Source organism: Haliaeetus albicilla, chromosome 7 (genome assembly GCF_947461875.1).
Source record: "Haliaeetus albicilla chromosome 7, bHalAlb1.1, whole genome shotgun sequence".
NCBI classification, from domain to species: domain Eukaryota; kingdom Metazoa; phylum Chordata; class Aves; order Accipitriformes; family Accipitridae; genus Haliaeetus; species Haliaeetus albicilla.
In genome coordinates, this window is record NC_091489.1 from 13,540,462 (window position 1) to 13,555,505 (window position 15,044).

General features: G+C 42.6%; 1 protein-coding gene across 1 annotated transcript in view; it reads left to right on the forward strand.

Annotated features, from left to right (window-relative positions):
• Nucleotides 1-782: 782 nt before the first annotated feature.
• Nucleotides 783-15,044, forward strand: part of TAB2 (TGF-beta activated kinase 1 (MAP3K7) binding protein 2) — a 69,581-nt gene continuing 55,319 nt past the window's right edge. The window contains exon 1 of the mRNA XM_069786978.1: nt 783-1,200. The gene's annotated coding sequence lies outside the window, so the exon portion shown is untranslated. The remainder of the gene's footprint in view (nt 1,201-15,044) is intronic.

The window sequence follows — 15,044 nt, forward strand, 5'->3', positions numbered from 1 at the left end:
GCTATACCTCAAAGGGATGATGGAAACCACGTACTCTGTTTAAAGCCTGAAGAAATTTAGAGCAAGCCCCAGTAATTTCTGACAGAAATCGCCTGGCAATTCCCCCTCAGAACAACTGTTTCGGATATAGGGGTGTTTTTTTTAATTAGTCCTGCCTTCCCTAGTCTCTTTTTCCCCCTGCAGACGCTACCCTCTGTGGAGGCTGCCCTTCCTCCCTCAGCTCTCTTAAACCCTGCTCCGTTTCCCGCCGCCCTCCCCTTTCCCCGCCGGGCGGACCACTTACCCCCCCCTCCCCTCCTCCCACCGCCTCCCTCCGTTGGCACCGGGCCCGGCGGAGCGGTGGCCGCAGCCAGCCGGTGGGGCAAGAAGGGGCGAGGGAGGAGAAGCGGCTGAAGGGGCCGGGGCGGGGCGCAAGTCTCCTCACACCGCGCCGGGCGGGGGCTCTCCGGTGGCCTCGCAGCCCCGGGGGGGGGGAAGGCGGGGGAGGGGGGGGGGGGCCGCCGTCGCCCGGGCAGCGGCCGCTAACCCACGCGCTCCACCCGCGTGCGGCGCGGCCGCGCGCCCGCCCCCGCGCAGCGGGGAGGGCGCGCACCCCCCCCGGCCCGGCCCGCGCGCGGCGCAGCCCCCACCCCCGCCGACGCCCCACCCTGTGGGCGGTGGCGGCGGAGACCCCGCCCCCCGGCCTACCTCCCCCCCCCCCCCCGGCGCCCATTGGCGGGCGCCGCATCCCGTTAGCACTCGGGGCCCGCTCTCGCGATGCTGGGCCGCCGCCGCCGCCGCCATATTGTGACACTATTTTGATTTGGAGCGCAGCGAGCGGGGGGAGGGGGGGGGGCCGGGAGCGACGCGCAGCCGGAGCGGTTCCAGCTGAGGACGGGAGCGGCGCCGCAGGCACCCACCTATCCACCCACCCCCGGCCTCCCCGCTTCTCCAGCCCGCGGCGGCAGCACGGACCCCCCCCTTCCCTTCCTTCTCCTCCTCCTCCTTCCCCTCCGGAGCGGAACGGCGGCGGCGGGAGGCTGCGGAGCGGGTCGGGTCGGCGGGGTCCCCCCTGCCGGGCGGAGGCGGCGGCGGCGCTGGTGGCGGCGGTAGTGGCGGCGGCTGCTGCCGTGGTGGGGGAGGCGGAGGAGGAGGAGGCGGAGGAGGAGGAGGAGGAGGCGGCGGCGGCGGCGGCGGAGGAGAAGCAGCAGCAGCAGCAGGGTAAGGCTGACCCCGCCGAGGCGGGCCTGGTGGCAGCTCCCCGGGCTGGTTTCCTGGCGGGGCTGGTCCCATCCCGGGGGGCTGCAGGGAGAGGCGCGGGGGGGCGGCCCGGCCCGGCCCGGCCCGCAGGCCTGAGGGGCAGGGGGCCCGAGGCGGTCCCGCAGCCTGCCTCTCTCCTGGCCCCGGGCTCTGCCAGGGCGAGGACAGGGGGAGGGAGGCCTGTGCGCGGGGCGGGAGCAGCCCCCGGCTCCCCGCTCATCCCGGCGTGGCGCGGTGTGGTGGGGCGGGGTGGGGGTGGGAGTCAGCCGCCCCGGCGGGGTGGGGAGCGGAGGGCCGGGCCGGGAAGCCGCCGCGCAGCGGGGCGCCCAGCAGCGAGGGATGGAAACTTATTTTCCTTCGCGAGTCGCCGGAGCTTCCCCCCACCCGGGCGGGGAGGGATCCGGCGGGCCCGCGTGTCGGGGGGCGCGGGGCGGCGTGCGTGGCGGCGGCCCCGGCCTGCCCCGCGGCGGGGGGCTGCGGCGGCCCGGGGAGGAGCGGAAGCAGCCAGCCGCCAGCGGGTCCGCCTTGCTGGGGCGGGGGGGAGGAGGAGGAGGAGAGGGGGGGCTGGCCTGGCGCCTGGCAGGTGACAGGTGTGAGTGCGCTGGGCGAGACTCCGCCATTTGAGGATGAGTAACAGTGTCAGAGGTGCGATTTTTTGGTGCCTGGTGTCTCTGCGGGGGCTGGCTGGGCTCCATTCCATATATAGTATATTTGGGACGTTAGTTTCCATTATTCAAGTCAGTTTAATTGTCGAGTAGAAATTCTTGAAATGGTTCTGATAAGAGGGATTTCGAGGAGAGGAGATGCGTGTGGCTTCTTTTTTTCTTCTTCCCTTTTTCTGTTTTGTCCCTCTAAGAGACCTGGGAACACTGTGTGGAGGTGTGTACTGCTTTGTCTCATTCATTGAAAGGCTTGTATTAAAAATCTCAAGGCTCAGTCCTGTTAGATGTAGCAAGGGCAAGGCCTTCAGGGCGGGGACCTTGTGTTCTTTGTATGTTACCTGGTAGCTCAGCAGAGCCTGGCTTGTGCCCAAGACCTGTAGGTGTTTTTGTATGAATGATAGTAACAACTTAAAGAAGGAATTCCAAAGGAATACTTCTTAGCAAGGAACGGGTTTCAGGTGTGGTTTTCTAGTCATCATAACTTTAGGGTATTTGATGTAGGTTGAATAAAGCTATTTCTAAAGTTCAACTGTGGAACACCGAAAATGGTGTTGCATATAATTTTCAGTACTCTGACAAACATGGATGTTTAGAAGACATACATTAAACACAGAGTCATTCTCTTAGACTGTTCAACTTGTTTTGTGTCATAACTTTAGCCACCAAAATGGTACTGCACATGCACTACAGTAAGGAGGGCTAGTGACTCTATAGCACTAGCACCATATTTATGATTGGCCATGATTTGCTGAAATCGGGAGTCATTTTCAGCTTAGCTAATGATTTACCAGGTAACCAGGCATTTGCATTTCATATACGCATTTCAATTATTTGTTCTTTATCTGTATTATTGTAATTGGGTTTTGTCACACCTCAGAATTCTGATACCTGCTTTTGCCAAGAGTGAAGTTCCACTGAGAAATTAAGAGACGTGTCATCAGCTGCAGCAAGTTCTCCCTTTCCATTTAAATAAGAGTTTCAGTCACTTGTGGCTGTTATCCGTATGTTAAACTTATGGATGCTCATCTGTAGGTAGTACTGTGGCTTGCACTGCAGCAGAATGGACACTGAGCTGACTCTTGATTTCTTTTAAAAACTGAGACGACCTGGGTCATTTTTTCTCATGTTGCTTCACAGGAGAGCCTGCAAAGGGGAAGAGAGGAGGAGGACTGTTGGAGGAGATACTCAATTTGGGTCATCGCAATTTTGTTTCTGAGAGATGTTTGATAAAGCATCATCCCTATCATTACGTTTGGGGGCAGTGCCATCTTCTTGCTATGCTGTGCTACTCTTGCTTACACCAGCTTTCAAAGACTTTGTGAAATGTAAACTGTTTTCCTTCTCAACATCAGGAGAAGTCAAAGGGTTCTTCTCTCTTCCTTTAAATTTGCTGATATAAAAACAGGATTCTTGAAAATGGGCATTCTTCCTGTGACAGTGCCCTGGTAGAAACTTCTCTTTTCCAGCAGTGACTTAGTGGAAGAAGACAGTGGTTTTTCTCACCATGGCATTGCTTTGAAGGCTGAGGTCCTGTGTCGTTTTGTAATGGTCTTTGGCTTTATAGATAACTGGTATGCTTTTCAAGCCTTGTAGAATTAAACCTGTCATCTGTTGAAGAGATTATTCTCAGCAAACTTTTGTCTGTTTTTCTTTTTTTTTTTTTTTTTTGCTAGGGAGCTTAAAGAGATTTTGGCAAACTACTTCTCTGTGAGAGTGTACTTTGAAACGTAAAACTAGATTGCTCTTCATCCTATTGCAAGTACTGCCTCCTTATCACGATCTCCATGGTTAGAAACACTGGAAGAAATAAGTTGGTCAGATGTGACCTCAAGTTTATGAAATGACTGTAAATTTAGGACTGAGGGATCAAGCTGATCTTTTCTGAACTGCTGCAAGCGGAATGCTGAATGATGTTGCTGTTGGTGCTTTTACAGGAAATAGAACAAAAATTCCAGTGATTCAGAACTGGATTTTTTTAAAGCTGTACTCAAAACTCAAATATTTAAATGATTGAAAAGAAAGTTAACTTTTTTCCCACTAATGTATACAGTGATTCAAATTGTGTTGTTTTTTTTTTTCTCTTTCATTGCATAGTAGGTTATCTCAACTGGAAAAGTATACACTTTCTATTACAAACAGGAGAAATGCTGGTGGATGTTCTAAAACATTTTGAACCCTGCTTACCAAACTGATCTGGATTGGATTCCATATATTCAAATGCAACTGTGAGAGCGAGAAAGCTGTCCGATTCACAATCAGATAATATTTTTAATAAACTCTTAATTGTAGTCAGAGGTTTCAGTATAATAGTTGTTTCAGTTTCACCCTCTCTTGAGAATGCTTACCAAAAAATCACTGACATAATACTAATGCCTTCTCTTTCAAAAGTTTTTGTAGACCTTCATCCCAATTATAGTAAAATTAGGAACTTATTTTTATTGAACTGATCAGCAAGCTCAACTCTCATGCAAGAAAGTATTCCAGACAGTATGCAGATGTCTACTGAGTTCTTTCTAGCTTTGTGTTATGCTGTCTTTGGATTTTGGTGTTCCTTAATGGGTATTAATTGGGTTCTAGTGAAACCAAGTGAAATAGCTTAACATAATCAAAGTTCAAAGATCTGTGTTGTTTGTGTATAGTATCCTGATATTGTTGGAATGTGTCCGTTGTTGAATGAACGGCATCACTCAGGATGTTCTTGTTGCCATAGGTGCAGTTAAGGTGTAGTTAAACAGTTAGTATTTTTAGAATGTGTTAGATTTTTTTATTGCAAGAAGTTAAGCATAACTTATGGTAATATGCTAAATAAACTTTTTTAAAATTAGTATCTGGCCACAGAATTTAAAAAAATATTATTTTGTTTAAAATATGCATTAAATTCTTAGAAAAATGCTATGCGTAATGAATTTTTGTAGCAATGTGGAAAATGTATAGCACTTTCCTATTCTGAGCACAGATGAAGATCAAATTTCACTGTCTTTAATGATGACTCGTTTAAAACTCATTCAGATCCTGATTGTACTATGAGCAGAATTTAATTTTTCCATTATTTAAAACCCGGTGTTTCAGAATGGATGTAAAGCTTGTGCTCCCTTTAGTCTTTAGAAAAGCATTAACTTAGGAGCACATGGTGGTAGAAAAACCCCTTATGTTTCTGTAGGTAGCATATATGAGTTTTTTAAAAATAAAAAAAAACCCCAACCAAAAATACCCAAACAAACAAACAAAAACCAACAAAAAACCCCCAACCAACCAAAACTGTGCACTTACTAGTCATGATACTGTTAGGCTTGCTATAATTTACCAAAAACAGGACAAAGCCACTATATATACTTTGATGATTTTTCTTAAGTTAGCTAAACACTCGAATACTAAATATCTAAAGCTTGTTCCAGAATTAATCAGATCTGGTACTATGTGCATGCTGGCTGCTTGGTCTGCTGGGGCTGCCAGTGGAGAAGGCAGAGTTCCACCTGCTTTTCCCCTCACTTAAGGCATGAATTCAAGTTCCTTTTTTCTACAAAGCTGCCAGTTTTCACAGCAGTTGTAGAAGTCTTTTTTATCTTCAAGACTTTTTACACCTCCTTTAAAACGCACCTGAAAATGGTCAGAGGATGCAAACGCTTATTAAAAGGACAAACAGAACATGTAAATGCAGTTTCTTTAAGAAACCTTAGTTAATTAGACATGCTAGAAAAGAAATTTTTGTAATTTGGGAGTTCAGAATCAACTGTCCCCACATGGATAAGATGTTGAGATGCACCTATTTTCTGTGTTGTGGTTTGTTTTTGTTTTTTTTAAAGAAACACAGTTCCTTTTGGTTTTTATATGTTTGTGTAGTGTATAAACCATCTTTAATTCACCTTTCTAAAGACACAAATCTTGAGCAATTATGTCTTCTTTAATCCTGTATCTCAATAAATTTTGAGCTCATGAGCTCATTTCAGCAAGGAAACTAGCCAAGGGGCAAGGTCTCAAAGATTTTACATTTTAATAATGTTTAACAAACTTTGTTAAAATTGATGGCTTCATTGAGTAAAATCACCTCTTTAGGGGAAGGTTTTGCATGAAGTTAGCAGTTACCTGTATTTAGCCTGCCAGCTGGCCAGCAAACAGTCGTCTGTGGGGTAAGAACTAGATATGAAGTGTAGTACTTTTCAGTCAGTAGTTAGAGGACATGAGAGGTTAAGTATATTGTGGCTAGTACTTGGAAGAGAGGGGTAAGATAATAGGCATCTGGGATAGAGGTGGAATGTGACTACTTGGAACACAGGGGCATGGCTGAGAGAATGCAAATCTATGGGAAATGGGGCTTTGTTAGTTCTGCTATTTATCGGACAGTTCCTTTAAGAGGAGGGTTAGCAGCAGCTGCCAATTTTGGTTTACTAAACAAAAATCATGTTACAATAGGTTCTTAAGAAGATGAAGACTGGAAAAAAAGGGGGGGGGAAGAGTGAGATCCGTAAGGTAGCTGAGCAGACTGCTGGGCTGCTAAGATTGTGTTGTAACAGTGGCATTCTTTTGACGGCAGTGATAGAAATTCTTAGGGTGAGGTGGCTGTTAGATGTTTGGTGATAATTGTTGCTTCCATGCATACAGGCTGCTTCTGCTGTGCCTGCATATGTCTTTGTATGGGTCTGACTTGACATGATTACCCTAACAGCTAGACTGACACAGTGCATGTAGCAGCACGGGGCAACAATGTGCACGAGTAAGGGAGTTACTTAAGCTGTGTAAGAAATACATGTTATTCTCAAAATGCATTATCAAAAGCATTATTTTATTATTACATCGTATATAGTTACAATTTCTTTAGAAAACATGACTTAGATGTTTGTCTCATGCTAATAGTATAATTCAGTAATGCCTCTGTGGGCTGTTGCATGCCGTGGTATATTTAACGTACTCCTAGGTCTAATAGATTTGTCTGTAAAGGTGAGCCATGGTAGTATCAAATTGTTTTAATAAGCCTGAAATAATTTGCTATTTATTACAGGTTTATTACAGACTAAAGATTTTATGGAGTTCATGAATCTTGAAATAAGTATCTGGTATACCTCTATTTTGTAGATAATGCTAGTAGAACTGGATGAGAAATCACTGGCAGATGTGAAATACTCTTAACAGCAGACTTTTAATTTTATTTGCTGCAGCATATCTTTATTGTTCAAGAAGATGCTTTGCTGTTATCTGATATTTTCATAGGTGACTTGTAGAAAGATCAAGCATAAATATATTTGGGGAGTAATTCTTGGGAAAATTCTGAGAGGCTGTCAAAGCTAGGGCTTCAGAGTGCATTTTTCAAAGGAAATTGCGTTATATGTTTGCAGAAAAATCTCTTTTGTTGATTCATCTGTTTATCGATATGTTCTGAGAACATCTTACTTTCTCAGCAGGATAAACTAACTGAAAAAAAAAAAAATACAGTAAGTTTCAGAATCTAACCACCCCACGAGACATTAGTACTTGTTACTGATCCAGTGCCTCAGAAGCTATGACTAATATGTACATCCAGATAAATCATCTATTTTCCTGAAGCTGTTTGGGGGGAGTGGTGGTGTCAATTTCTACTTTATACTGAAGGTTAGAAATGCAGAAAAGTCTCTTCCCATGTAAGTCCTAAGCCTGATTTCCCCAGGTGGAAAAAATTATGAACTATTTCACCTCCATAGGAAAAAAAAAAAAACCACCACACACATGGAAAAAAAATGAAGTTGTACAGTGTGGCATGTAATTGTATCCTTTGTCAATTCATGTGTTTAAAACCTTAAAAATCTCCACCTCCTGTGACCACGCTGTGCTACATATCTCTTTTTATAGTAATCCCTGTCTTTTTACAGCACTCATTTTTTTCTGTTTATTTTTTCTTGACTCTTTAAAAATTTGTCCCATGCAGAATTTATCTCTTCTAACCACCTTTTTACTGACATCCTATCATATTTGTAAGTGAGCTAGAACAGGGGAGATCTGTTAATTCACATCCCTTCACTCGCCCTTTCCCTTGCCTAGGCAATGTATGATCTGTAGTTTACAATTGAAGCGTTAGTGCCCTCTTGTTTATACTTCTCTTTGGCATTCTTTTTTGTTCTAATCTTTCTTCTTGGAAACTTTTCTTCCTTCTTAAGAGACCAGTTCAGCACTCCTCGTTTCTTTCTCATTCTGTTTCCTCTTCAGAGTATCAGTTGCTAAGTTTGCCCTTGCTCCATTTAGGCTTTCCTGAGAGAATGAGAGAAAAAAAAGTGTCATGAGTTCTGTACTTGGATTTCTTTCAGTTCATATTCACTGGTTCAAACTGCTACTTTCCGTTTGTTTTTTGAAAGGGAATGGTAGGTTATCTTAGCCTTCTTTAACAGGTTTAAGCCTGGGAACAGGGATTCTGCAGGGGCTCAGCAAAAGTACGCTAAAAGGGCATCTTGGGTTGATAAGTACAAAGCAGTATGTTTCACATTGGCTTATGAAGCTGCTTCAGTTAAAAGTTTTGATGTCTCATTCCCTTTTTCTAAATACTGGTCTTGTCTTTGGTAAATGGGGGTAAGGGGTTTTTCTGTGTGTGTGTCTCAAACTCTGCATATTAAACTGTCTTGCTGGAATAATTGCCAATACCAGATTATTATATTTTACTTATGCTTTGATATTGGCTAGAGAGCTTGACTTGGATTAGGACCTTTTGTGCAAGGCACTGTATAAATATTTATTTAATAAGTCAGTCCCAGAAGAGTTTGCAGTCCCATGAATAATAAAGTTTGTTTACCGAGATGCATATATTGGATTAGACAAAGACATTGAGCAAAGTATTCGTGTTATCTTTCAGCTATTATGCCTGTTAATTCTTCAGTCGTTTTAAGCTGTGCCAATCTTAAAAAAATTAATTAAAGCTGTCTTTAATAGCTGTAATTCATTGAGCTGTTTTGACACATGACTTTTAAGATTTGTCTGAATGATTCATAGAAGAATTGAAATTACTTGAGTTAGACCCTGAGTAGCTCGTATTCATTGATAGCTGCTTAGGGTAGAGTTAGGTGTATCAAAGCTGGGAGTTCAGTTGAAGGTTGTGACAGCAGATCACATCTATGATGCTTACACTCTGGACTTCAGTCAGAATGAGAACCTTTTTTTTGTAAAATGAGTTGAATACAGCGAGAAATTTGACGACTAGCAAATTTTTAAGCAATATAACTTTATTGTGTATCTCAGTTAGGACTTAGCATCAATGTATGTGTAAAACGGCTTGCTAAAGAATTAGTTCCTGCTCCCCCTACAAGAAGCATGTTTTGATCTTCCCTTCCTAGGCCTACGGTGCAACACTTTCTGGATTCCTCTTCCACAGTATCTGGTGAAGGAGAATAAAATGAACTGTAAGCAGCGGGAGAGAACTGTCATTTGGATTGTGGAAATTTCTGTTTTCTCCAGCCTCTTGCTTCTAGCAGGTGATGTGTTTGTCAGTAAGGTTCAGAGAAAATACCCGTTATTTGTTTCTTTTTTCCCCTGCATGGTGTTGAAAACCCCTGTGGTTTCCAGGCTGAAAGGAAGATGTCAGTTCTCCCAGTAGTACTTTCATACAGTTACTGCAGAAGAAAAAAAAACCCCAAAACTATGATAATCCATTATCTTCACTCTTCTGGTGACATAGGTCTCATCAAAGCTGTGAATGGTACCAACACGGCTGCATCATTTTGGATGCATGCAAGTGTCATCCTTCCATAATGTAGCTGTATGCATGCAGAAGTTGCTAGTGTAGCTGCAGCTACACATGCAGAGTGGTGTTATTTTTCTGGAAGAGCATCAACCTTGACTTGGGCGAGTACTTTTGGTTTATTGATACAAAATATGCCTTTACTGCCGTGAAAGGAATGCTTTAACACTTTTGTCAGTACTTCTATGTAAATGAGATACTCTTGGAGTAATATAACAAAATGGCTTTGAGATAGCAGGTTTAAAGCAAAAAAAATGGTAGAATGCAAGCATTTGTGAGCATCGGGGGCCAGTCTGATAAGTTTGCTGTGACTGAACAGGGAAGATTTCTTTCACTGACAAAAGCAGCTGGTCTCTGGTGCTCACTCGTCTCATTTGTCTGTGAGCCAGGTCAGTCTATGTACTGGGGGTTAGAACACTAATCAGAAAAAGCTGATTGCTATTTAACTGTCTTAGGTGATCTCATGGAGTGAGACTAACCCCTTGATGCTCAGGAGCTGTTAGATCAGTTCAGTAGTTTCCTGTAACTTCGCACTGAGGGGGATGTTTTGCACTACAGCAGTGACAGTGTACGGATTTGCCATCCTTTCCCCTTAGTTCACTGATGCGGTTTATAGTATGGTCCCACAAATAGTTTTTTCCACAAAACTGTGGTATGGTGATGAAGTGGAAGAAGAGATAAGAGTTTATTAAGCTGATACTGTTGATGAAGAAAGCCTCTCATGAAACTGTAGGCCTAAGAGATGTGCTATGATAGACAAGCAGGACGACTAGTTCAAGAATTCATCTCTGACCAGTGTGGCACTGCAGCTGTTTACAGGGTCACCAACACAATCACCGAAATGATGCAAATTAAGTTAGCTCTTTGAAAAGTAGGAGAGGAACTAGTTGAACTGACTTCACCCCAGAACCCACATATGTGGATTCTGCCACTGTGTGAAATCTTTACCAGTGGCCTACCTGGGTGAAAGATGGTAACAGTAATCTTTCTGCTGTTTCCTGGAGATAATCAAGGAGTCTTAAATGCTTTCAACAGGCATGATTTAAGTGAGCTGCAAGTGATGGTGCCTGTAAGAATCCTAGCATTCTTCTCTTTGTCAGTAAGAACGGCTAGGTTTTTCTAAGGTGTTCAGTCTTTAAATGTTGTCGTCCAGTTTTGCAGTGGAGTAGGAAATTCAGATCCCATTGAAACTGGTAAAAGTGTGGCTAATACATAAGCATAACTGCAATGAGGTGTGTAAACTATGGAAAGAGAGAAAGATGGATAGAATCATTTAGAAAAGAGGCGCAGCACTTGTCAACACTTGAGGAAAGATGTGGTTAAAATGGGATAGCAAACAGATCTTCTGTAAAGATACTTCGTTTTGCCTGCGTACTACAGGGGAGTATTATTTGAGCTGGCCTTGAGTTAGAGCTTTTTGTAACCTTTAATGGTTATAAGAGGAAATTGGTGAATCTATTAAATTATAATCTGCTATTCAGCCATGTTAGTGAATATAAAGCTTTGTTTAAAGATGAGTAAATTAAAATTGGTGTATAGGTGTTCTCTTTCTTTAAATTGCAGATTTTGGATGGACTTTGGAACATAACAGTAGCTGCTGCCGATTTGGCCTGCATGTTCAGATTCTAGGCTGGCAGATACTAACAACTTCTTCAAGCTAAAGCTTAATGTAAATGTCCATCTGTGTGCAAAATGTTCTACAAAACACAAGTGTTTAAGCCTTATCTAGGTGCTGAAGTTTGACATTACTTCTTCCTTGTTTCTTGGCTGAGTTTGTTGTATTGGTTTTGCTTAATTTTTTCTTTTGGATTTTAGTTTCAAGTAAATTCACTGCAACAGAGAGTATCTTAAAGTACCACTTAATGGTGTTAGCAGAGTTGATGGAGCTACAGGCTTCCTTCCTGTTGAAACTGGCCAAAAGAACAGGCCAAACTGTAGCTTGTGTTTCTTCGGTGTAGAGCCAATGGCAACTCTCCGGAATGTTTTTTCCACTCCCCATCAATGAGTGGAGAAATTCTTGCCAACGCAAATGAGATCGAGACCTGCAACTTGACTCAACATAATACAGTTCATACTGAAAAAAGTACTGAAGCTAGAAAAATATCCAGAGTTATCCTAGTATGGGGTCTCGTTAATTAAAAAACAGTTGTCTTCTGGTTTGAAGTTTTTAGGAGTCTTAGAGCAAAATAGTATTTCAGCTTTGTCTGTGTAACTTCAAGCTGCTGCCTGTTTGTGATAAGGGCAAATCATCACCTCACACTGTCATGTCAATGAATGTTGCAGAATGCCTACAGTGACTGCTCAGACTGTCAAAATTCACTGGTTTCAAAAGCACTTTCTCATTTCATGTTTTGCTGTTGCAGTACAGCTTCTCTGGCTCTTGTGGCTTTGTTTTCTGATGTACATGTATTAACAGGATTTTAAATTGATTTAGGAGAAGCCTAGCAGTGCAGCTTTGCCTTCTAAACTTAAGACTTTATTGTCACTGCTTTGTCATACTGTCTGAACCTATTGTGAGAATTAAACTATATGTAATTGGAAGGAGTAATACCTACTTTGCTGTTCATTTATGGGGGGAAATTGTGCTTTTATCACAAATTTAAAGCACAAGAGTTTCTTCATACCTTTGTTCTTGCCAGCTCCTGTGAAAAGTCCACATCTCCATTTTTAAATTATGCCTCCCTGTAACCCATGGCTTAGTATTTTTGCAGGATAAGCATTAGAAAATTGGAATGGGTGAAAAATTGAATCCTTCTGAAATATGAAGCTAAGTATAATAATTACAAATCCTCTGACACTTTATCTGCGTGACATTGTTCGTCTTATCTCTCAAAAGTCGGTCTACTTCTATTAACAGGCCTCTTATCTTTGTTGCAAATGCAAGAAATGTATTAGTATGTTTAAGTTGTGAAGAGCTATCCAGACTAGCAGAGTTACTTTTCCTCCATGGAGTTTAGTCTTTTTTTTTAATAAAATGGGATCTCAGCTTTTGCTTAAGTTTCCTGAACATACCTGATATCTGGCTATATCTGTGGTTAGAAGATAACATTAAACACTGAGACTTAATGATTCTTCTTGCTTCTATGTACTACTTATATTTTTCAGAGTTTAACTCCAGTTGTAAAGAGAAAGATAAAACACAGCTAATTTCTTAGCTAAAGGCTATGAGGTGATAGAATATCTGGAAAACACAGGGGAAGGTCAAAATCTGAGTAGGAAGATTAAGTGTTTAATAAAGGGAGTGGGAAATTATCTAATTTTTAGAATGATTGGCAAGTTAATAACAAAATTTGTCATTTTAGCAATTAGGTAAATGTGGTTTTTTTTACTTTTGGCATGTATTAATAATATGTCCAAAATATTGGCAGTTTTATAATTAAAAAGGTTTATTAGATTGTGTAGTTTAATAATACATGTATGTCAGTTTCAGAGAGAACCCTTTTCTATTTTTGCTGCTAGATGATGGTGTAATCTTGACTTCTAGATTTTTAAACAGTGGTTTATTTCTGCACTTTCCCTCTGCCCACCCTGTCCATAGTTTGCAAGAAAGGGCCTTGGAATAGGAATAAGAAAGGGACAGAATCTTAGTTGCAAATGTTCTGGATTTTTTTAATGTGGATTTTAGTCTTCTGTAAATCCTGCTTCTGTTGTGGGAGTCGTTTTTCTTCCCAAGCAGCATGACAAAGTGGAGGACCTTACAAGGTTAAAAGCCGTTTACTCACCTTGCGCTATGAGGCATCTTTTCTATTCTTTCTCAGCTTCCCTGTATTACTTTGCTCATTTGCCTTTTTCAGGTTATTTTTAATTTTTTCCTTCTGAGTATCCAGTTGTCTTGTTGCCTGTATCTGGTGTCAGGATCTTTGTAAGGAGATACTGTTTAAGGTAGAAAAGGCAGAAGATAGGTTAATTTGTAAAAGGGTTAGTGGCCATCTTTTAAAGGTTGTAACAGCAGGAAACAGTGTGTATTGAGAAGCCTTGAATACTGGAGGTAATTCTGCTCTCCTCAGCTTTCCTTTCCGCTTCCCTTGTTACTCTCTTCTTCCTGAATCCTCTGTGGAGTAGAGTGCAGAGAAAAGAGTGTTAGTCCCATACATAGCAGAAAGTGCAGTGATTGCATCTTTCTTTCCTTTACAGAAGGTTGGAGAACAAGTAGTGTACTTCTCTTCTTTGAAGAAAGTTCATTGTGAAACATCGGAAACTCGGGAAAAATAGCAAGTTTTAAAATGATGTAGTATCAGTTCCTAGGTAGGAAATCTGTATTTTATTCTAGAAGAAAAGTATGGGAAAATAATTGGGAGCTAGAGGAACAGCTGGTTATGTCTGTGTTGCTTTTCCCTTTTTGTGTATAAAATGTGCTCCTTGAAGAAAAGCAACAGGAACAATAAATTGTATTGGCACCACCACGAGTATTTCTATTTGACTCTTGCCTGTCAGTGTCTGTTACTTCATCTTGGGTTGTTTTTTTTTTCCAGGTTAATGGATTTTTGTTTATTTTTCCCTGTTACTATGAAGTTGGCAGAAAATGAGTGGAAACTAGAGGCTTCCTCCCAAATGTTGCAATGGTGGTCTTGGTTTTGTCCTTACCTATGTTAGTTTGAGAACTAACAGAGAAGAAAGAGAAAAGAACTCCTAGTTTCCGTGACCACACTTCTCCCTTTCTTTCCCCCTTTTCCCTGGCAGCTGTTCTGTCAAAGTAGTTCTCTCTTACCCTAGGACATTCTGCCAGCGTAGTTTCACAGGTGAAGATAACTGCGCTTAAATACAAAGTCAAGCTCTGTTAGCCTAAAGCTGTGGCAGCCCAGCTGTAGGCCTCTTCCTAATATGGGCACCCTTCATATCCAAGGGCCTCAATTCCCCTTCTAGAGAAAAGGACAAACAGAAAAGGGGACTTCTGTGGCCATGCTTTTCTTCATGGTGCTGTCTTAAATAGCTGAAGGTCTTTCTTCCGTACCTCTTGCTGGTAGCTTCCCTGGGTGCTGTCCTACCAGTCTTTCTGAAACTTCTCCACCTGCTCTCATTTCAGGTGCTTTTAACACAGTTGTTTCCATTTAGCTGCTAACAACTCAAGGAAGTGGTTTGCTGCTGTTAACCCTTTTTGTGTTGCTTCTGTAGAACTTCTATGTCTCTTCCTTCCTCTTACCCTACAGGCCTGCATTGTTGTTTGTTTGTAACAGCTGCTGGAGACAGCCTTGTGTGGTTGGGCTAGATGTTTAACTTGCTAAATGTTTATTCTAGTGCTAAAGGTAATGAATAATCAGAAAAGTCTCTTTTAGTGTTGAGTACAACCTTGGTTTTTTCCCCCCTCCTTGAAGACTACCCTCAGGAAAAATAAAGGGTGTGATTTGTAAATCAGTGTAAGTTGGCTCTGCTCCTTCCCCTGTGTTCACACTGGCATTCATCTGACTCAAAACTAAACTAGCAGAAAATTAACACTACCTTCCCCCTGTGCT